The sequence below is a fragment of the Euprymna scolopes genome, chromosome 33, assembly GCF_053919585.1.
Source record: "Euprymna scolopes isolate OS-2025 chromosome 33, ASM5391958v1, whole genome shotgun sequence".
Classification (NCBI taxonomy): domain Eukaryota; kingdom Metazoa; phylum Mollusca; class Cephalopoda; order Sepiida; family Sepiolidae; genus Euprymna; species Euprymna scolopes.
Genome location: NC_136514.1, coordinates 79,918,056 through 79,942,925, shown reverse-complemented (window position 1 = coordinate 79,942,925; position 24,870 = coordinate 79,918,056). Strand labels below are relative to the sequence as shown.

The window sequence follows — 24,870 nt, the reverse complement described above, 5'->3', positions numbered from 1 at the left end:
GCGTCAAAACAGGTTTAACACTCTTCCCCATACCTAACATTAAATAAAAACAAAATTAAATGACAACCCAAAGAAATATCACGATAAAACCGGACAACCACCCAAACAAAATCAATTTGCCTCCGCCATGGACGCTCGCTTTCACAAATATCCGTGAGTTTAGGGGTAATCTAGATGATGTAGAGTCTTGCTTTTTAGTAAACTCCCCGAATATCTTAGCATTAAGTGAAACAAATTTACACTCTTCAATCCCCTCCAACTACAACATGACAGGATACCTCCCTCTTTGCCGTAAGGACTTGGATAGATGTATGCACGCACTTAGAGTTTATATTCGTAGCACCCTCCCTTAAACTAGAGAGAAAAATCTTGAATCGGATGACCAGGCTTTTATGTGCTTTTGACTAACATTTCATCACTGTGTTAGTTACTTATATTTTCTCTGCCGTTTTTCCTCAAGTCAGGATGGTATCTTAATCAATCACGTCTCTGATAGTATAGGTGCAGCACTCTACTTGGATAGTAACGCCCAAATACATGTTTGGTGACTTTAATGTCCACTGTAAAAATTGGCTTGGTTTCTCAGGTTACACAGATGCAGCTGGACGCTCCACTTATAGCTTCTCTACAGCGCATTTCCCATAGACGGTAATGTTTCCAACTGGCCTACCAGATCGTAAACCTCAGCAGGCTTCAATTTGTAGAGATGCAGAAGTTTAAGTAAAATTAAATTTCTTTGCCCCAAACAAAATAATAAAAAAAAGGAATGAAACAAAACGACATCTTCTTCTGATTTAAATGCACTGCATTTATTTTTTAACAAAAACAATAAGGTGAATAAACAAAGGTCCAATTGGTGAAAGTTCTTTCAAAGTTATTATGATTGAAATGTGAGATGAAAGTCCTTCGTGGAATTAATGAGTTTAGAAGGTTAATGTCCTGTGTGAAAATAACAAGATTAATTTAAAGTTTGTGTTTATCTGGCGAAGTTCACTTTACTTAAAAAGTCCTATGAAGAAAGTAATTTGTGAGGAAAGTGATTTGTTGTTATTACTTTAGAAAATGTGCTTAATGAATGCGTATGTGCATAAGTGATTTTTGAATGTCTGTGTGGCGTGTGTATCATGATGTTGGCAGTGACGATGTTGTGAACACGAGAGGCATGTTCTCGTTGTGTCGTCGAAGCGAGAAGAAAGGAAAAAGGCTGAACTCTCTCCATAGAAGACTGTTTGATACGTTTCATATATTTTGGGCTGGCTCCAGAACACGATTGCTCCTGCTGATATTTAGGTTTTTGAAAAGCGTTAAAAAGACAATGTTCTTAATGTTCTCATTGGTTACTTGTGTCACATGATGGTGTCTTCAACAACGTCCGTCAAAAATATGTTCATTTTTCTTTTGTTGTTTTGAAAAAAGTGTGTGGGCATATTTGAAATTGTGCCGTTGCTGACAAAGCATATTTTTTTGTGCAAAATGCGTGGGGAAAATTGAAATGAATAAAGGTTTGTTTATAGCGTACGAGCATGTGTGTGTGTGAGTGACAGCACAACTTCAAGACCTATTCCTCACCACAGTACCTGAGGATTGTGTGACTAATGCCCACAGTCAACTTGGAAACGCAGACCACCTAGTGGTATCAGTTGACATCACATTTAAATCCCAACCTCAAGGTGAGGAATCATTGCTCAAAACTGCAAGGTATTGCAACAGGGCTTAGTGGGAAATCATTAGAGATCACATCTGAGATGCCCCATGGACCGATATCTTCTCTCTTCCTGCTAAACAGTGTGTCAACTGATGGTGCAAAGTGGGAATTGAAGCACGTTTTCACACGGAAGTATCATAGCAAGCCCCACTCACTCCCATGGTTCACTACAGAATTTTCAGCTGCTATAGCACAAAGACAGCATGTATTCTGCCAGTTTGTACGTCATGAGTCAAATACAAATAGGCAAAATTCGTAGATGCTAGAAATCATTGTAAGAGAGAAATAGTGACAGTCAAAAGAAAGCATGCTGAAATAATTAGGGAATGCATAGAATCGCCAAATATAGGAACTCGTGATTTCAGAAAAATCTACACTAGTGTAGTGAATGAAGGGCAATCAGTAATTCCTCCATTGAGCAACAACCAGAAGATTGCATGCACGGTAACGGAGAAGGCAGAACTGCTGTCTTGGCGATTGCCTTTAATTCCACCTTAGAGCCAACAATAAACTCCTTCCCAAATTTCCCTATGCGGACTGAAGCCACATTAGATGATGTAAAATCACCCCTTCTCATGTCCGCGATATCATAAAAAACTTAGACACCTCAAAAGCGTGTGGGCCTGATCTCATCTCTGCTATACTAATTAAGAAATGTTTAACTGAGCTAGCCCCCATACTTACCAAGCTCTACAATAAATGCCTTGCTGAATCTTGCTTCCCTAATAACTGGAAGATGGTCTCTGTGGTACCAATATACAGGAATTCTGATGAAAGAACAGACCCTCTCAATTATCGCCCCATTAACCTCTTCCCCCTCTACACTAAAATCTTTGAGATTTTAATTAATCAAACACTAGTTCACCACCTCACAAAAGTAAATTTTCTCTCTGACAAACCGTACAGATTCAGGCAATGTCGTTCTACTGCATATATTTTAACATTTATCTGTGAATGCATTTACCATGTATTGGATAAAGCTGGTGGAGCCACAGCTTTAGATCTTGATACATCCAAGGCCTTTGATAAAGTCTGGCACAAAGGGCTGCTAATGAAAATTAAATTGTACGTTATAACTGGATGTATACTAAATATAATTAGATACATCTTAGACAATAGAAGCATACAGGTTGTCAGTGATGGACATACATTCAAGCAGCATAACATTAATGCGGAGTGTCTTAGGGATTGATCCATGAACCATTATTATTCCTGATATTCAAAAACGACCTCCCTGATAATATTGTGTCCGAGATGAGTATATTTGCTGATGATACAATGCTCTATAACATGTAGTGGAACTCTCTTCCGTTTGCCTGTTTCCCACCTGACTACAACTTGGATGTCTTCAAGTCCAACATAAACAAATTCCTGACAAACCGCCCCCTTAAGTAAGACACTTTATCAAATCTCCAATACTAACGATTACTATGATACTATCCCATTGATTACTGTACACACAATAACCCTTATCCCCGAGTGGCTTCCGGGCCTTGATAAGTGGTGACCTCCATGTAAAAAAAAAAACAAAAAAAAAACAGATGTGCAAAAATCTAAGACAATGGCAGAAACATTAGAATATGACCTCCAGACCATAGTTGAAAGGGGACTCAAATGGATAGTAACATTTAATGCTAGTAAAACTAAGCTGCTTTCCTTTAACAATTATCAGACGCCTCTCCAACCGCCTATATCAATGAAAAATAACACCCTACCTGAGAATTTTACTTCAAACTACTTTTTTGGGACTATTTTACCATATTTTACTTTATGGACAATATGAACTGGAATAAATACATAGAGGACATTGCAAAGACTGCTGCAAAGATGGTGGGTTCTCTCTATCGAGCTAGAAGACTACTCACACCTGAGAGTATCATGTACCTCTACAAGGTCACCATTCGTTCATGTATGGAGTATTGTTGCCACATCTGGGCTGGTGCATCTACCACTAGCCTCTCCATCTTGGATAGGTTTCAAAAAAGAGTTGTCAATATAATCGGTCACACTTTGACAACTAAGCTCCAGACCCTATCCCATCGCCACAATGTTGCATCTCTGTGCCTGTTTTAATGGAATGTGTTCTGATGAACTCGTTGCACTTGTACCATGTGCATATCCCTGACAAACCCGTTTAGCAATAAGATCTCACTCCTTTACTGTTGAGGTCCCTAGATGCCAAAAAGCTTTCTATTATAATAGTCTCTTCTCTTGAACAGCTCGACTTTGGAATTCCCTTTCTGCTACCAGCTTTCCTGGTCGTACTGATATGCAGAAGTTTAAATGTAACATAACCCGACATCTTGCTAATCTTTCCTAGACATGGTCTCAAAAAAGTAGACTTTTTCGTCCAAGTGTGATATGCTTTGTTAGAAGTTAATGTGAGTAAAATAAATAAAGCTGGTTGAGTGTATGTGTGAGTATATTTATCATACAAGTGAATATTAGATGTAAAAAAAATGATATACACGAAAAGTAATTATAAAATGCATGCTGAAAAAGTGTGGGAGGCTGGTATATGGATCTGCAGAATAGATTTCCACATAGGGTCAAGGAGTCGGGAGTCGGAGTCTAAGATATCAAAGGAGTCGGAGTCGGCATTTTAGGAATTCAAGGAGTCGACTTTCATCATCCGACTCGGCAACCCTGGTTAATAATATGACCTTCACCTTCACCGAGGTGCACGACTTATATGATCTTCACCGAGGTGCACGACTTGACACACAAAAAAAAAAACAGCCTCTTAATCACCTGCTAACGCACGCGTCACTGTAACGTCCAATGACAACAACAACAACAACCTTCTCACTCGACCTGCCTTTTATACCACTATCTCAATCCCTTCTCTTGCGCATGCGTCTGTAGATTCCTGACAACCTCGAGACTTCCGCTTATAAAAATCCAAGTTTTGTTGTCGCGCATGCCTATACAAGGCACAAACACGTGGGCGTTTGTTTTATTGGTAAGTACTACAAATAATGCAATTATTATAAAGAGTCCCCTCAAACCCGGACCTTTTTGGATACTGGGAACAGTAGTGGAATTGTTTAGGGGGATGATGGTGTTGTCAGATCAGCTCGAATCAAACAGAGTGACGTTCCTGTACGAGCTAATTCACTGAAACATCTTTATCCTTTGGAATTGTCCATCGCACCTAATTTTGAGAGTGAGACTGACCCCCCCCCCATTTTTTCTGAGAATCTCATTGGCGATACTAATCTGTCTGGGCCCTCCAGAGGTGAGGATGAAATTTGGCTCCGCCCAGCATGTAACTCTCCCCAGGGAGATCTAAATATGATTGGTTGTGACCTCTGCCACAAGTTGTACCACTTTGAATGTGTGGGCATGAATAGGCCTCCACCTGAGAGGCAGAAGTATTGTGCTGAATGTGCCCCTCAAAAAAGGCGTCGAGGTAGGCCCAGCTTACTTCTCACATGAACTTGTTGGACTTGGATAAGACCTCAAACTACATCTGACAGTGGAGTTTTACCTTGGGGACAGAATGAGAATACCCCCAACTACTGTTGCCTCCAGGCAGCCTATGGCAAGCCCTAGCACCTGCGTGTCCCCTGCTTGGGTTAAGATGAAAATCTAAATTAATGCCCCCCCCCCCCGTTTCTAAGGAGTGTATGAGAAAAATAAGTTAAAACGACTTACATGTCATGAGAAGGTTGGTAATCGGAAGAGGATCGATTTCTTCTTTGATTTTGGGGAACACTAGTCACGTGCCTGCTGGAAGGAAGCGATTTGCATATGTATTTTGTTAGCGGTTATTTAAAAACTGACACTTCTTTCCGGGGGGTTAAAAAAGTGTTCTGATGACGGCTAAACTTCTAAGGAACTTTTGCTTTTTTCCTTTACTAGAGTTCATGTGTATTGGTTTACTGTATAGTTTAGACAAGTGTTATTTGACTTCTGACAGAGTTGGGGGAGGGTTGCGATTTAGCAATATTTTGAAAGCTTTACACTCCACCTAACTATGATTTACCTTCTAACTGTGGTGGCGGAGAATTTTCGACATTTCTTAACATATGGAGAGGACACTCTGTTAACTATCTGTAACGTGTATTTTATTCGTTTTTCTCCGTTCGTAGTCGGAACTGCTTACGCCATGCCAGCCTACGTCATGCATGCGAATCACTCAAAAGAATGTTGAAAATAAAATTAAAAACAAAAACAAATATCGGTCCACGTAACTGTAAATAAAAACAAACTAGAAAACAATCAGAAAAAAAAGTAGTTATGCAGGAATGATACCATGCTGAAATAAGAACGTTATTATTTAGAAAACCATTCTAAACATGGGATGGGGAAAGTGTTTTGTAACTATTCTGTACTTTCACCTAACAATTTAATAAACATGAGCTACCGTAAAATACTATTTAAAAATAGCACGGCAGTACGGCACCTGTTATAAACACCAGAAAAAAATTCCATAAACGATCGAAATAAATCAGTATGTTTTTTGTTTGTTTGTTTTTCCGTTTCTGGAACTCAGGTTTAATTTTGTGTAGGTTCAACTATTGTAATTCATTATCGGAATTTACTCACGGCCATCGGAATTAGTCGTGATTTACCGCAGCCATGTGGTGTAATCAATACAAGCATCTAAACATGATCTATAATAATATTTAGGTCAAAATCAAGTTCCGTCAATCTTTGTTTACATTCTTTGTCTGTTGATCTATATATATGGATGCCCTGAAAAAAAAAAAATCACTAATTTTAAAATTTACCAATATTAAAATATTTTGTCATTTTGAAAAAATAACCAAGTTCGTTTGCATATTTTCTAACTGGTAAACATTCATCAGAAGTGATTTTTAAAGGGCATTAATCGTGAACCACGAATATCAGCTGACGCAGAATGCAAACAAAGACGAGCAGAACCTGACTTTAACCAATAATATTTACTTTAATTTCTTTTTAAAAAATGAATAAAGTTTGTTTTTTTTATATATAAAAAGCTAAAGAAGACATGCTTGATTGATGAAACAAACAAGAAATAAATTTCAATTGAAAAGTTATTGAAAGACACCATTGAAATTATTAACATCAAACAATCTATAAAAAAAAAAAAAAAAAAAAAGATGAATTAATTTAAGTAAAATACCTGTTGCGATAACCTTTTTCCCTTTTATAAAAAAAAGGTAAACAAAAAAAAAAATGATAGTCTACAATAATTATCCGGTGTAAAAAGTTTGCCGCCAATTCGAAATCTCGTCTAGCACTAACGAGATTTCACGCATAAAATTGTTTAAGGGTTTTCTTTTTTAATTTTAATTCATTTTCCTTTTAAATCATCGAAAATTCCGGAGTTTGATGATTTACTAAATAATTACTATTAATAATTTAAAAAAATAATTTTTGTAAGATTGAATTTGCTGGAGATTTTGGTTCGGGAGTTTCTATTCGACGCCATTGTTCTTTAGTGTTTATCAAATTTCTTGATGTTTCATTAGAGATTTTTCTTAAGGGGATTTTGGGGTAAGTAATGCTATTTTTTATCAATGATTATTAATTTGAATTATTTTATGTAGAGTTACGTTATTAAATTTGTATCTATTTTGCTTAAATCTGTATTCTTCGGTCGCCTTTATTGCTCGCACTGATTTTATATCCTTTCGTTGAATAGTGGCTCCTTCAACTAACCGGTGTATTTCTTTTGTTAAGGTTAAGTTAATATAATATAACGTTTAGAATATATCGCCCATTTATTTTAGGATAATAAATGTAGTTTAAAAGTAACTGCTGGCAAAAATGGAATAAATTAGATGAAATATTTTTAATCTTAATTGATTCCACTTCCCTGAAAAACAAAAAATTGGGTAAGTGGTAAAAAAGAAAAAGTCCAAATAAATGTTACCAAAGGCAAGATAAGTTACTATTCTACCTACCTGGATACGTTTTTGGTGTTTAACTTATTTTAAAGCATTTATTCAATTCGCAAAACAAGTAGTAGCAAGTTGCTATGTTAGACGACTAGATGGCCGACACTGCGGAGTCTCGATAATCACTGAAAACATGAAAATAAAATAAAATACTGACGGGAATTCACCTAGTAAATGTTACCGTGATATTTCTTGGAATTTCTATCAGTATTTTGTTTTATTTTCATGTTTTGGGCTATTATCGAGACTTCCTGTCACTAGTACAAAGGTGCATTTTTTGGGTTTTAGTTGGGATATTTTGAGAGTGCATAATAGGGGCCGACGAGCGTACATTAGGGGCAGAAAACTCTATTTTGTATTTACGTTTCTTATATTGGTAATTGTGCATAAAACCAGACCCTAACTTTCAAACACGCCGGCAGGTGGCGCCTGCGTCTGTCAATTGAGGTATGGAAGCACAAAATGGATACAATACTTCCGCTAATCTTCAAAACAGCTCACTTATATATTTGGGCAAAATATTAAGATAGTTTTTGATAAGTTTTTTTTTTTTTCAAACATATTTACGCTTTTTTTTTTTTTTTTTTTTTTCACTCGACCCAGGGCTGTACTCTAATCAGTCATGTCTCTAACAGCATAGATGTAGCAGCACTCTCCTTTGACACTAGCGCCCAAATACATATATATGGTGACTTTAATGCCCACCATAAAAATTAACTTAACTACACAGACACAGCTAGTAGCATCATCCATAACTTTTCAATATCCTATTCCTTGACACAGACAATAACGTTCTCAATTTGACTCCCAGATCGTCAGGACCAGCAAGCCTCACTTCTGGATTTATTTCTGACAACAGTTCCTGAGGATTGTGTAACAAATACTCATTGCCTATTCAGGGATGCTAATCATGCTGCGATAATGATAGACATCATTCTAAACTCTCAACTCCAAGTTTAAGAGCCTTTACTCAAAACGACATGGTACTACAATAAGGTTATAATAACTGGGATGCCATTAGAGATCACATCAAAGATGCCCCATGGGGAAACAACATTTCTCTTCCTGTGGGACAATGCGCAACTGAGACCATTGAATTGTTTAAAGCAGCAATTGAAGCACATGTTCCCACGCGGAAGTTTTATAGCAAACCTCACTTTCCTAAATGGTTTACTTCTACTTGCGTAGCAGCCATTGCTTAGAGGCAACCTGTATACCGCAGATTTATCCGACATAAGTCCCATACAGGTAGACAAAGTTTAAAGAAGTGAGAAGTAATTTAAAGAAAGAAGTAGCTACAGCTAAAAGAGAATATACTGAAACTACTAGAAAATGCATTGAAGTGCAGAAATTAGGAACTCGTGATTTCTGGAAAATCTACAATAGTGTAGTAAATAATGGGCAATCAACAATCATGAGGTTGTTTGCACGGTAACCAAAAAAGCTAACATGCTTGCCCGTCAATTTGCCTCAAACTTTATTTTAGACCCAGCAAACCACTCCTCTCCTGATTTTTCCTTTGCAGGCAGAAACCACACTAGTTATCTGAAAATCGTTCTTTTCAAGTACATGATATAAAAAACCTAGACACCACAAAATCATGTGGACATGATCTCATTCCGACTGTGCTATTAAAAAAATGCTCCACTGAGGTAGCTTCAGTTCTTTTTAAACTCTTCAACAAATGCCTAAATGAATCATGCTTCCTGACTGCTGGAAAACTGCTTTTGTGGTACCAGTTTACAAGAATTCTGGTGAAAGAACTGACCCATTAAATTATCGCCCCATTATCCTCCTCCCTTTTTTCGCCAAAATATTTGAGTCCATAATGAATCGAGCTCTAGTCCACCACTTTACAGTTGCTAAACTTCTGTTCGACTATCAATATGGATTTAGACAAGCTCGTTCTACTGCAGATATTCTAACTCTGAACGTATATACCATCCACTGGAGAAGGCAGTAGCCCTAGATATATCTAAGGCTTTTGAAAGCGGGTGGCATGATGGTCTTCTCACGAAAATCAGATCCTATGGTATTACTGGACAAATACTTAACATAATTAAATCCTTCTTAAATAACCAAAAAATCCAGGTTGTCATACATCAAAACAATATGATATATATAAATGTGGGTGTACCTCATGAGTCAAACCTTGATTATTCTTGATATTTATAAATGACCTCCTTGATAAAATAATCAAAGGCCGTAAATGACAAGGTTCTCTCTAATTCTCTCTCTTCTGATCTTGAGTGCATGGTACAGTGGGGGAAGAGGTGGCTGGTCACTTTTAATGCATCCAAAACCAAACTCCTATCTTTACATCATCAATGCTCTGATCCCCATCTAGCATCAATTGAAATGGATGGCTCTCGTCTTGGGAAGGCTCCATGTTTTGATAAGCTTTTGGGTTTGACTTTCACTCCTGATCTGAAATGGGGCACGTACATCAGGTCTGTTGCCAAGGACACTGGGAAAATAGTGGGATCCTTCTATTGCTCCAGAAGATATCTCACTACTGATGCAATTCTCTATCTGTATAAAAGCCAAGTACGTCCAAGGATGGAATACTACTGCCAAATCTGGGCAGGAGCTGCTAAAAACAGCCTATTCTGCCTTGACAGAGTACAGAATAGACTTCATAGCTTGGAGATGCCCTTTTCTCTTCCCTGCAGCCTTTCTCCCACAGAAGAGACTTGCGAGCCTGTCTTTATTTCCATGGCAAGTGCTCGTCTGAGCTCTAATATCTCGCCCCCCCCCTTGCCAATCTTTCACGGGAAACACCCGTCTGACTGAAACTACTGTCAATAATTTTCCCCACTCTTTATCTGTGCCTAAATCTAAGCATAGATTCAATGAGCAGAGCTTCTTTCTCAGAGGTGCACGACTGTGGAACTCTCTTCCGTTTGCCTGTTTCCCACCTGACTACAACTTGGATGTCTTCAAGTCCAACATAAACAAATTCCTGACAAACCGCCCTCTTAAGTAAGACACTCTATCAAATCTCCAATACTAATGATTACTACAATACTATCCCATTGATTACTGTACACGTAATAACCCTTATCCCTGAGTGTCTCCAGGCCTTGATAACTGGTGACCTCCATGTAAAAAAAAAAAAAATCTCAGATGGGTATCTTTGCTGACACCACCCCGCTCTATAACAGACACAAGGGAAAAACAAATTAACACATATCCAAGGCAATGGCAGAAACGCAAGAGGAAGACCTCCAATCTGTAGTGGGATGGAGTCAAAAATGGATGGTAACGTTCAATGCTGCCCCGACTAAGCTCGTTTCCTTTAATAATTACAAGAAACCTTCTGAACCACCAATAGTTATGGCTAATGATACATTACCTGAAAGTACTTCGTTTAAACTTCTCGGCTTAACGTTCACAGGGAACATGAGTTGAACAGATAGCCAAGGCTGCTACAAAGAAGGTGGGCTCTCTCTCTATTGTGCTAGAAAGTTATTTATGCCTGAAAGTATCCTATATCTCTACAAAGCCATTATTTGGCCATGTATGGAGTATTGTTGTCACAACTGGGCATCTGCATCTGCTACTAGTTTCTCACTCCTGGACAGGGTTCAAAAGAGAGTCGCCAACCTAATAGATCCTGAATTGTCATCTAAGTTTCAACCTCTGTCCCATCGACGAAATGTTGCATCGCTTTGCCTGTTTTACAAGTATTTTAATGGTGAATGCTCCAACGAACTACAAGCTCAATGTGAATACCCCCGACAAACCCGACAAGCAACGAAGTCTCACCCCTACACAGTCGAAATTCCTAGATGTAAGAAAGCCTTCTACTCTAATAGTTTCTTCCCTAGAACTGTTAGACTTTGGAATTCCCTTCTGGGTTCCTGCTTTCCCAACTGTACTGACATGCAGAAGTTCAAGTGTAATGTGAACAGACATCTTGCTGCTCAACCCTCTACATAGTATCCCTGCAACTTATGTCCTTTATAGTAGCCCCCTACATCAAGGTGGCACTATGCCTTGTTTGGGGTGAAAATGTAATTAAAAAAAATAATAAATGTACTTTATTTAAATATATAGTAGAACCCCGGGATATGGTGGCCCTAGGATATGTTTTTTTTTTTTTTTTACGGTTATGATGTGGAATATGATGTTTTCCCGGCCCCTAGTTACAGTATTGGCCCCGCCTTATGGTGTTATTTATAATATACTGTACTGTATTTTGTTATTAATTTTTAATGCTGTATCCTAGAGTTCTGCTGTAGTTTATTTAAATATACTTTATATACTGCGCAATTTATTACAATTGTTGCCGATTTAAAAATAAATATTTTGGCAATATCATCTATTGGATTCATGTTTGTGTTGTTTGAATGTAATGTTTTTTAATATATGTGAAATATTCACATTTTAAAACTATTGAACTATTTTCTGGTGCACATTCAGCTTTTTGAAACTGCTAAAACTGTAAAAAATGTGACACATTCATTGTTTTTTTTGTGTGTCTTTTTGTAAAATATTAAAATATCTAGATAGTTCGAAAAACCATAACATATTAACTTAAATAAACATATTTATTTGATGAGATATGCGATAAAAAAAACTAAATTAATTGATAAAAAAGTTTACATATTTTTATATATTTTCATTATAAGAGGTTGAAAAAAATAAACATAAAATGTATTTGAAAATTGTATCCATTTTGTTCTTCCATACCTCAATTGACAGATATGGGCGCCACCTGCCAGCGTGTTTGAAAGTTAGGGTCTGGTTTTATGCACAATTACCCTTATATTTCTTTTGATTCAATAAATGTGTAACAAAACTTTCTCAATAAGAAAAACATGCATTCAAAAATTTCAGAATTTTGGCCCTGTTACAAAAAAAAAATGATCTTTGATTTGCGTTTAAAAAAGAACTGTATTTTGCATTATTATAATTTTCTTAAATCTATTTTAAAAAACACAACCTAATCCAGTGTAGTATAACCTCCCCCCCAAACACCCCAAACCTCCCCACTTAAGAAGTTCTTTTGAGGTTGGGAGTGTTTATTCTGAAAGCTGTTCTTAACATGGGGAGCTTGGGGGTTTTTATACTACTTTGGGTTAGGTCGTAAAAAGAATACCCCAAAAAACGTGCATTGTTGGGAGATTTTTTATTTGTTTTTTTTTTTATTTGTTTTTTTTTTTTGCATTTGTATGCCTCTGCTATGTACTCTCCAAATGTCACAACCGAGAACCAAAAAAGCTGTACCTTTGCACAAGTGCCAACTTCCCATCTTGTCGTTCTAACTTAGCAACTCGGCACTACTTGGTTTATGAACTGAATAAACACTTTAAAATAAGTTAAAACACCCCAAAAAAATATTCATGTAGATAGAAGAGTTTAACTTAATCTTGCTTTTGGTAACATTTATTTGTTATATCTCTCTATTTTTTTTTTTTTACTAGTTTTTAATTAAATTAAGTAAAGTATGGTTGTTGTAGTTGTTGCTGCTGCCTACAGGTGAGAAAAAAAAAAAAGTCCATTTAGCTGTTGAAGCTGTAGTAATGTCGACTGGTTACTTACCAGCCTCCGTGACTAAAAATAGTTCATCTCAAAGTTTTATTAAGAAGTAGAAATTTATTTAAAAATGTAAATATGGAATCCTATCCTAAAGAAATGAAACGAAAATTAAATGAAACTTCTTCTGTGTATTTATCATTTATTATTTCTTTCATAAATTACTGCAATACTTTGTTGCAGTTATGTCACTTATTACCATAAGGAAAAAATAAAAAATAAAAATAAACCCCAAAACAAGCAAAAAAGAAAACACCCCAGAAACAAATGAAGGTTTTTTTTTGTTTCATTTCAATAATAGAAAACATTATTTTCAAATAGTGAAATGCAATGGTAGTTGTACTTGTAAGAGTGTTTAATCCAGTTAATAAGGGTGTCAGATGAAAATAGTCGTAATGGTTATATATTTACCCGGTCTTGTCTGGGAGAGTGGGAGGACTTGTCAGGGAGAGGGGAAAATATGAATTACTTCATCTAGCGATATGAGTGATAGTGATGATGCCTCTCCTACGATGTAATATAGGATCTAATTATAAAGAATAACTGTGTATGAAACGATGTAGTGTAGTTAGATAAGACGAGGATCGAAGGTTTAGACATAATAAATTTGTATGTGGCATCTGGTAATGAAAACCTACGGCAATTTGGTGCAGAGGAGAATTTCTGCAATCAAAAGGATTATTCTGGTAATTATTAAAATTATTTCTGTGATAATGAAAGTGTTTACTTCATTTCAGTTTTTTTTTGGGTTTTTTTTTTTTTTTTTTGCATAATGCACTACTTCAGGTTCCAGTAAAACTCCATTTTGTAAAAATTTTGGTACTTATCCAGTTTATGACCCAATTTTTGATTACATAAGGAGCTGGAAGATGCCGAAGCCAAGACAGCTCGACAATTAATTCTAAATATAGCATCTACTCCTTTCTCATATTAAGAGTGTCTTTCTAAATAGAAAGCCATTCTTAACATGAGGAAGGGGGGATTTCACATTGACATAGCATGTTGAAAGTCATTTTCAGTTTAAAGATTATTTCTTGATTTAACGGATTTCACGCTTTCATCGAAACTTGTCTTCTGACAACTGATTGGATAATTGCTTTGGTATCTTCCAGCTGCTTACATAACCTGTCGAAAGTAACTGATCCGAAGTTGCCAGAGTTGGATCATAAACTGGATACCTGAAAATTACAATCAAAATAATAGTAATAAGAATAACAGGGATCATGGCTGATGGAATAAGAACACTATATCTTTGTAAATTAAATAAATGGTTCCCTCCAAAATCCCAGACTGAACTCTTTATTAAAGTCAAAGTTGGGAATTCCGTACAAATTTGACGAAATGTACCTGAAGAAAATCAGAGATTACATTAGATGAAAGGTTGTGAAAATAACAACCAAGATGAGAATAGTAGTCCAAATAATGCAAATTATCAATCCGCATCTCAAAAAACAAAAACAAAATCACATTTATGTCACACAAGGTCCATTTTATCTTCTTTTAATATTTTTAAGGTGTGTTTACTTTGTTTTTTTTTTTTTTTTTTTGTTTTTTTTTTTTTTTTTACATAGGCATCACCACATTATCAAGGCCAAGAGGCCACTCAAGGATAAGGGTTAAAGAGTGTACAGTAGAAATTGGACAATATAGTAATCATTAGTAATGAAAATTTGGTAAATTTGATAACTTATATGGAACGGCTCATCAAGAACTTATTTACATTAGACTTGAACACAACCATATTGTAGTCAGCCGGAAAGCAGGAAAACACATTGCAAGTAAAATGGTTGCATTTGCAAGTGATTTTTTTTTTTTTTTTTTTTTTTTTTTTTTTTTTTTTTCAAGTGGCAACTAGAAATAATAAAACACATCTTTTGGCTACTGTATTTTTTACACTGACAATCTTCCAAAGCTCATTACTGAATGAAAAATGTCTTTTCAATCTTTATTATTTTGAAATAAAACAAGCAAAGTCAAATTATTTTAACAATAAAAGGTTTAATAGAACAATATACTCTTTTTTTTTCTTTTTTTTTTAAATAAAGGCTGTTAAAAAAATCATCTGTAGAAATTCAAATGTTTATACCTTCACATGTTACACTTATTAAAAAAAAAAAAATACCGAAAAAATCTTTATGATGTGCCTACTCATCATGGAATGAAGATGTCATATTCTAAAAATCATGTGGGTTTGGCTAGTAAATGAAAATCTTTAGTTGTCAAAAGTCAACTAAAGATAAATTGGTCTGTAGAGCCTTGTAATGGTAAACATGAGACTAGAAATATGGCAACTAAATGACCCAACCATTTCCGAATGTGGAGAGGAGAACTGTAATGGGGCTAATATTGAAAGAAAACACAAAGCAGTCTGGTAGATTTAAGCGCCAGAAGCTTTAGTCACAGAAATACTCAAGTCTACGAAGCTGGTCAGGTTTCACAGACACCATTTCGTAGTCAGTTATAGCCATAACTACGTACTTCATAGCATTCCTCTTATTCAACGTTTTATTAGTTCAAGTGAATTGTTCCGGTTGCAGTCTGATCCTGGATATGACCTTAAACTATATTCAATGGTGAGGCCCCAGCTTGCAGGCTTGAGGATTTTGATTAGTTTGGCAACATCCTGCACAGATATTTGTATGTTGCATAGTGTGTTTTGAGACGCAGGAGGAAATATGAGAGGTTGGTGGCCCTGATCGTATAAGGTAGAATTGGCTTTGTCTGATGTTGACGAGATTATTTCAGGTCTGTTGATGATGGTTGGGATAGACCACATGCTTCTATTCAGGACCCTGTTTGTCTCCACACTAAACGATGTGCTATAATTGAAAGTCCCCGACAAAAATTTAAGTCAATACATAAGAATATATGAAAACTGATTATTTTTATCATTCAAACATGTTTGGATATATGGTTAAGTGGCAGTTTTAGTCATTTAAAACTGCTTCATCACTCACTCATTTTTTGACTAAATTTCAAACCATTATTACCGTTTATAGATCAGCTTCTCAGTTATACTGTGAAAAACAAATTTTCAATTTTCGTTCAGTAAAACACAAGTTATGATGAATTTTCTGGTGTTCAAAATCGTAAAAATACATAAGTCTGTGAGCGACACTTTTTATGACTGGTTTCCAAAGTAACATTGTCGCTTCAGCGACTACTGTCGCAAAAAGAGAAGTAACTCATGAAGCCAACAAAATGAAAGCATGAAAGGGAGATAATTGGGGGGGTTATTGAAAGCAGACGAGTGCCGTACATATGTGTTTGTGGGAGCAAAAAAATAAGACTGAAATTAAACAAAGAAAAAGTGAATTTATTGGAAACCTGGAAGAATCGTGGATTACAATAGAAAAATGTGAGCATGAAAAGTAATGTGGTTAAGCTTAAACATGGAAAAATAATGGACTAGTTGTTAAAACTGGAAAAGAAAAGGACAAAATATTCTAGTACAAAATATAATAAATTTATAACTTAAAATATTGCAGCATTAAGATTTTTTTTTTAATTCAATTTATAACATTATATAATCAATTCTTAATGCTGCAATATTTTAGGTTATAAATTTATTATATTTTTTACTAGAATATCTTTCTATTGTAAGTGAAATATATTTATTTACAGAAAATTTTTTCGTATTATTTGGATTCATCGGACTACTGTTCTCATCTTGAGTGTCATTTTCACATTTCGGTTGATGTAACCTCAGACCTTCTGAAGATGTAAGGTTCAATTCTCGAAGTGGGTGACTGAAAAATGCAATTGTGGATTACTTAGGACCTCTATCCAGTCATGCTACCCCCGTGAAGTAAATAAAGGGTTCCGTTTGAAATTCCATCCAAAATTCCCGACTTCAACAGAAGCATTCCTGAGTTTGATAAAATACACCTGAAGAAGGTTGAAGGTTACATCAACCAAAACATTTTGAAAATGATGAGAATAGTAGTCCGATGAATCCAAATAATACGAATAACCAATCTTCATCTCAAAATTTCAGAAATGTAGAAAAATTTTTAATAAATATGTTTTAAAAATAAATGCTTATTTACAGAAATAATTAACACTGAAAGTAAAAATTTAAAAAGAAATGCTTTTAATCTATATCTTCTATATATATATATATATATTTAAAGGAGATTAGAACAATAGTCTAAAGAGTATTTTAATTTAATAGTAAAATTACTAGTTTAATTAAAATACAGGGAAAGAAAAAGTGCTCGTAATTTAGATATATAATAAGCTCGATAGGTAAATATCCTAGAGCTAATTTAATATTTAGTAATGTGATTGATAATTTAAAAATCAAATTATAATTTGATTTTTAAATTATCAATCACATTACTAAATAAATATATATATATATATATATATATATATATATATATGGCAAAATGTGTGTGCACATTTTATGTATGTCCAGCAAAGGTTTTTTTTCGCAGGGCGGGGGTTACTATGTTTTAGGACTGTTTATATACCTAGATCATAATATGTACGATTTGCAAAGGGACGTCATGTCTAGATTTATTTTGATCGACTTTTATAAAAATCGCGCTATTTCACTGTCGCCTGTTTGTTCGGCTTTTTTAGTATAAATAAAGTGAAATGGGAGCGGTTCCTGGCTTTCGTCCCAGGAACGTCCAGAAAGCAATCAGCTTTTGATCAATGTGGGATAAACCCCTTATATCAGACAATTGCTATTCAATTGGACACTCCCCTTTATATGGGCAGAAAAACTACCTTGTAGCCAAAGTTGGGTAAACAACCCCCCCCCCAAAAAAAAAAAAACTGCCTCACAGTAAAAATTAAGTGCGGGATTTCATTCAGTCTATAGCGTAATATTTGACCTCATTAAATCCACGCACCTTGCAATTTTTTTTTTTTTTTTAATCCTTAAATTGAAACGTTTTTCAGTTACTCGCCTTCGCTGGCCTAGCCATAACATGCCAGGGTTTTTTTTTTCCACCTTCGCCTCAAGGCTTCAGGTTCGATCCTACCTAGCTACTAAAACTTTTTTTTTGTTTCTCTGATTTTTTAAAGAAGTTAAACATCGTTTTTTTTTTGTTTGTTTTATTTTATCATATTTAAACGGTTATTACTTCGCCCATTTTGTTTTGATCTTGTCCCTCCAACACACACCTCCAAACACCCGGGCAATGCCAGGCACCCCTGCTAGTATATATATAAAAGACAAAATGGCTGCGGGCGTTTTTGTATGTCCGGCAAAGCCTTTTTTTTCGCTGGGGTTCTCGGGGGCAGGGGGGGGGGGCTATGTTTTAAAACTTTTTATATATTACTTGATCATAATATCTGCATTTTCGAAGGGACGTCGTCTCTAGAATTATTTTGATTGACTTTTATCAAATTCACACTATTCCATCCACTTGCATGTTTGTTAGTCTTTTTTGTATAAATAAAGCGAAACTCACTGATGCAAAGCCGTCAGCAGCCTTTCGTGCTGGGACGTCTTTAAAGCAATTAGCTTTGATCAGTGTGGGGAAAACCCTTCATATCAGATAATTGCTATTCATTTGAGAGTCCCCCCTTTTCGAGGGAGCTTGGTTTCTCCAACATCGTGGGGGAACAAATAAATGAAACAGTGGAAAGCTGAACTGGCCTTCAGCCAATGTTCATTTCTGCAAGTCAACGTTTTTATTGACATCACTAAATTTCAGCGCTTTTCACTTTCTATGGCTTCATAGCGTAGAAGTTCACGCTTTCTTTCACTTTCTTTTTCGCCTTCGGGTTTGAGCCTCCCTCTCTACTAACACTTTTTTTTTCTTTTACATCTCCAAACACCTGGGCTATGCTGAGTACCCCCATTAGTATATTAAATAAATCCGTTCTTTGTAATGGCATTTTCCATGGCTTGAAACATTTTTTGCACGATTAGGCTACACCTGGCCAACCATTCCAATGTCTTCTTACTGTTTCAAACAGTATATTTTTAAAACAATAGACCATAAAATACATCTCAGCTGCAGGTATAACCTTCTAAACAATTTTCTCCATAATGTAAACTTGATGAAACATAATATAATCAGTGATTTGCTAAATCATCTTTTCAAAAACTGTCTTCATCGAGCCCATGTACTTCATTCTTTGGCCCACACTGCCTACACCAGTTACAGCTGACTGCATTCATATATCCCAGTGCCGTATATACTGGTGCCTTTTGTGTTTACCCTGGACATCAACGATATCACCCGTTCAGTGACTACATCTTTGAATATCTGGTATCTAGACAAAGCAATATTTGAAGGTAGTTGGTTTGAAGTTTTTGAGAACTTCTTTCAAATCACCACGAGCTTGAGGTCAACCCTGTTAAGTCTTAAGTTATTGATATAAACTGTTCAACAGAATCCTTCATGGCGACTAACATTAACATCATGTCACCTCGATTCGTACTGATTGATAAGTATCCGGAACTCTTTTTCTTGCGCAACTGTTTCTGTATTATTCTCTCTCTGCAGTTCATCTTACAAGTTTCTTGTCAATCTGAAAAGTTTGATTAATTCAGTACACAGCAGTGACCATGTGCAACATTGATTTTGACAATGTAGGTTGACATCAGATCACCCTTCACATGGTTTGCTGACTTAGATTAACAACTGATGTTGCATTTCTGGCTTATGTCTCCTATATCTATACCAGTCAAAAACATTCTGCATGAAGCCTCCGAACCACCTAATTCATGACCTGCCGACTCGAAGAAAAAGGGCTGGCCTCATTGTTCCAAAGCAGATTTTTTTTTTTTTTTTTACATAGGGGGTTACCTCTTATCAAGGCCCGGAAGCCACTCGGGAATAAGGATTATTGCTTGTACAGTAATCAATGAGATAGTATTGTAGTAATCATTAGTATTGGAGATTTGATAAAGTTTAAGGGGGCGATTTATCAGGAATTTGTTTATGTTGGATTTGAAGACATCCAAGTTGTAGTCAGGTGGGAAACAGGCAAATGAAGAGAGTTCCACAGGCGTGCACTTCTAAGAAAGAAGCTTTGTTCATGGAATCTACGTTTTGATTTAGGCACAGATAAAGAGTGGGAAAACAGAAGAGCTGGGGCATGATCAGGATGAAGACTAGGGTCGAATCTCTAAGCAACACCGTCTAGCTTGCCTTCTAGTTGCATGTTTGCCGCATAGCGATATGTAATTAACAACATTGCCATCATCAGTCGTTGGGAACCTAATTGAATCTCAATCGGAATCCTCAGATTTGCCGTTGCCATTCACACAGTCAACTTGTATGGACTCCACACCTTTTCTAGTAGAAAGAGCACTAGCAGATTTTTAGACATGGTGCTCTTAATGATATCATTCAACGTAACCTAGACATCAGTGGCTTTTCATTTGATCCTCAAATCAGTTGACATGGTGGAGGGTATAGTAAATGGCCTGACTCTTTGTCTTTGCAAAAGGTTATATGGGATATGACTTGTGTCAACATTTTTGTGTTTTTGTCAGCAACATAATCAGCAACAAACATTTGACATGTAGTGTTAACCAGAGGACTGCAAACAATCAAAATACGTTGGCCTGTTTCTTGCTTAATAGCCTCTGCCTGTTAATGGCATGCCACAGTTAATGAATTGACTTTATGAGCGCTTCTATTCATGAAAATGCCTTGAGCCTCCTCTTGGCCTGCCAAGCCAGCAGGATATCAGATGAAACTTCTGAAATATATATAGTGTAATATAATAATTTTCCAAATATCAAATATCAAGTTTTCTTAGTTGATCATTTATTACTTTTCAAAATGTAGTCATTATAATATTGTTTCATATTGCGACTAACAAGTCTGCAAGATTATGTTATTGCTGCATATTTAGTCACATACTCTTCTGATGTTTACCTTAAAAAACTTAGAACTTACGTGGTTCATGTAACCAACACTGCCGTTCCTTCTCATTTTGAAGATTTTATATATATATATATATATATATACACACACACACTCCACTCGTCATTGATTCGAACATCTATTCACGTGAAATTATTTATATATATATATATTATATTATATTTTGTGTACAGAAAGTTGTTAGTTGAGACAGATCATTGGTACCGTCGGTTTCAAGCCCGATAATAAGGTCCGTTTAAGGTATCCTTATCAAGCTCTCTTCAGCCAATATTCGTTATCGGGCTTGAAACCGACAGTGCCAATGATCTGTCTTAACTAACAACTTTCTGTACGCAAAATATAAGTACGCTCTTAAAATTTGGATTTTCCTTTTAATTGAGCACTCTGCTGGAATTCTTTTTCCAAAAAAAACTAATCATATATATATATATATATATATATATATATATATATATATATATATATATATATCTACTCATCATTGATTTGAACATCTATTCACTGAAATTGTTTTTCATATTTTTTCCACTCCCTCTGCTTCACTGTTTTTTTTATTTTTACACTAGTATGATCTACTCCATACTTGTGGTTTCATTTAAATACTTTACAAGCAAAATTTTGTTCCGCATTTTGCTAACTCCTCTCTTTTGATGGTAAGGAAAGTATTTCTTTCGAAACTCCATGGATTAAGGACAATCCCTTCTATTTGTGTTTCTTTTCCGGAAAATAAATGTTTTTAACTCTTGCTAAAATGTTTTTCAACATATTTTATTAAATTCTTGTACTTATATGTATAGGAATAGGCAGAGTACACATTACTAAAGGAGTAGTTTTTACAATGTTAATACTGTATTTTGCAAGCCACTTAAAGATACAGTTTTTTTTTTTTATTGGTACATGTTTTATAAATTTAAAAACATTAACTTGAAAAAGGAACACAAAATTTATAGATAGCTGAATACTATAGGATTAGAACCATGAATATTTTTTTAATATTTTGTGTGAACCGCCTTGAAACCAGGAAACAAACAAGAAATCATCTTTAATATCTATACAGGGTAAACAATTGTTTTGGCCCACCACCAAGATATTTATAATGATTATAGTGTATGCGCTTGATCTTTTTCTTGGTTAAACCGTCATTAGTATTCATGTCCATAAAAGTATAGAATAAAGTGGCAGCCTCCACTGAAAAGATGTCGCTTGAGAAGTTGTTTTTTTTGGTCCCATGACAAAAGGAGGGTGAACCTGTAAATTCACCCTTGTCCGTTCGTTCGTCCGCACTTTTCTCAATAATTACACCTTGAAATTTTTTGAAATTTTGCACAAACATTAAACATGATATGAGTAAAAAAAGTAACAAAACAGACCGGAAAACTCCGGTTGCCCTCCTAGGGGTGCTTTTTGGGTTAAAATGGCTAAAATTAACACTTTTGTGCTTATTAAAATAAATTGATGCCTTGGATTTTTATAAAACTTTCTGAAAAGTTGTAACTAACTAATTTCTATATAATTTTGTTTGTCTATACTTCACAATAACTCTTGGGTGTGCCCCCAGGGTCTCTTTTAGGGCTAATAAAAATACTCCATTTTTGGGACTATTTTACCATATTTGTCCAAAATTTTCTGTGTATGTCTATTTAGCAGTTTTACATGGTGCTGAACTCAAATTTAAATATATTATGGTCTTGAGGACTTTTGGGGCTAAATGAGGGGGGGGGTGCAATGATGGACGTAGTCATTTCTTTTTTTGCATGGTGCAGAACTCAAATTTACATATGTTAAGGCCTAAAACTGCACCGTTTGTTCATTTTCACCAGGATTTGACATCCCCTGGGAACTTTTGGGTCTAAATGAGGGCGGGGCAATGCTGAACTTAGTTCTTTGTTTTATGCCTCTTTCACTGTGCACCCACGAGGTACCATGCATGCTTCACTTGTTTTTTTTATTCATCTTCGTGCACATCACGCCATCTTCATACTATCTGCCATTTGTAAATCCTTAAGTCGTATTCCATTGAAATAAATTATATTATTTTCTACCAACAAACCAAATATAAATATACTAGACTTTTAATGTTTTGCCATAGCAAAAGTTATAGCCCATTGACTTAAAATGAGTCCTTTATGCCAAATTGGTGGTTAAATATGGTTGAATTTGTATTCATTTTTGCATTAAATACTAATCCTTATTAATCTCTATTTAATCCCTGTGTATCAAACTGATATCATAATAGTTAGTTTGCTGTACCTTATAGCAAAGGTCAATACAAAATTTCGGCCAGATCAGGCCAGTAGGTTTCAAGAAAAAGCGAAATGGACAGACTAAGAGATATATATATATATATATGGTGATTGAGCTACACTGAATATTCCGCGTTTTATCCACTCTAGGACTCTTCAGGCAAATTTTGTGGTTGTTTGTCGTTTTTATATACACATCTTCTATTGAGATTTTAGTTAGCCAATCAGCTTTCTAGTATCCACCGCGCCCTTCTTATCAGCCAATGAGCATGCACTTATCGGACAAAGGCCGGTAGTCGAATGGAAAATAATAAGACAAGCTACCACATGTAGGGACCTAGACGACCCATGTAGATTATGCCTTCATGAAAAATTTGCTATCCTGTACTTTAAAGAACCCCAACATCTATTAAACTGTAGAAGAGAAATAGCAAACAACTGTGTTCACACAAGATAAAATTTACTCTCGGATAGCGATACAAAATAGTTTTAAAACTAACAAAAACAATAGAAAATAAACAAATAAATAAATTAAATAAACATGAATATACATAAATGATCACACATATATGTATGTATATATATATATATATATATGCATATATATATATATATATATATATATATATATTTATATATATATATAAAAAAAAAACCAACCTAGATTTAAAACAGATCAAGAAACTAGATATCCAGGCTAAATAGAGCACACACAAAGGAACAGGTCAACCAGAGGTCAAATAGGTCTTTTTCCGATAAGTGCATGCTCATTGGCTGATAGGAAGGGCGCGGTGGATACTAGAAAGCTGATTGGCTAACTAAAATCTCAATAGAAGATGCGTATATAAAAACGACAAACAACCACAAAATTCGGGCATAAGGCTGAAGAGTCTTAGAGTGGATGAAACACAGAATATTATTCAGTGTAGCTTAATCGCCATATATATTTTATAACTTACTAACTAGTTCTACCAACATATTGAGCACTTTTGAAGTAAATACTTAAAATTTACGCATAAATTTATACTTTCGTATATTAATTTATGTGAGTAAATTAAATATATATATATATATATATATATATATATATATATATATATATATATGCTTGGAGGGGAGGGGAGGGGGGGGGCTTTGCCCGGTCGTAAAATTAAATACATTTTTATTTGTCCAGATTTCATATATATTATTATAGATTCAAAAATGTATTTGAGTGCCATCAGCTAGAATTGAAACTGAAGGCATTTAAAGCTGGTGATGCTACCACTGTACGACACATATGAACTGATTAAAAATAAAATAAGATAAATGTACAAAATGTATAACGATTTCTTTCAATTTTGACCCATTTTTGACCCCATAAAAACTATTTTAACCATTAAAAACTATTTTAACCAGCTAAAGATCCATAAAAGAACAGTCCATAACAAATCCAATCATTTGAGGGCCCCTAGCGCCACTCTGCAACTTTTAGTCTCAGAAGAGATAGAGTTTGAAAATATGGAGACAAATAGACAGATATAGTGAGTTTTATAAATAATATATATGTAATCGCCGTTTGATTATGACAAGCCTGCTTACACAGCTACATATGTATCTTAATTCACTTCCATTTAAATGTTAATTCC

General features: G+C 35.2%; 2 protein-coding genes across 13 annotated transcripts in view; one reads left to right on the top strand and one right to left on the bottom strand.

Moving 5' to 3' along the window:
* The window catches only part of LOC145258320 (DNA topoisomerase 2-binding protein 1-like), a 178,246-nt gene extending 171,309 nt beyond the window's left edge, over positions 1-6,937 (bottom strand). Inside the window, exon 1 of the mRNA XM_080116401.1 lies at positions 6,819-6,937. The gene's annotated coding sequence lies outside the window, so the exon portion shown is untranslated. The remainder of the gene's footprint in view (positions 1-6,818) is intronic.
* Positions 6,938-7,058: 121 nt separating this feature from the next.
* Positions 7,059-24,870, top strand: part of LOC145258321 (uncharacterized) — a 142,535-nt gene continuing 124,723 nt past the window's right edge. For all 12 annotated transcript variants that reach the window (XM_080116413.1, XM_080116410.1, XM_080116411.1 and 9 more), the window contains exon 1: positions 7,059-7,192. The gene's annotated coding sequence lies outside the window, so the exon portion shown is untranslated. The remainder of the gene's footprint in view (positions 7,193-24,870) is intronic.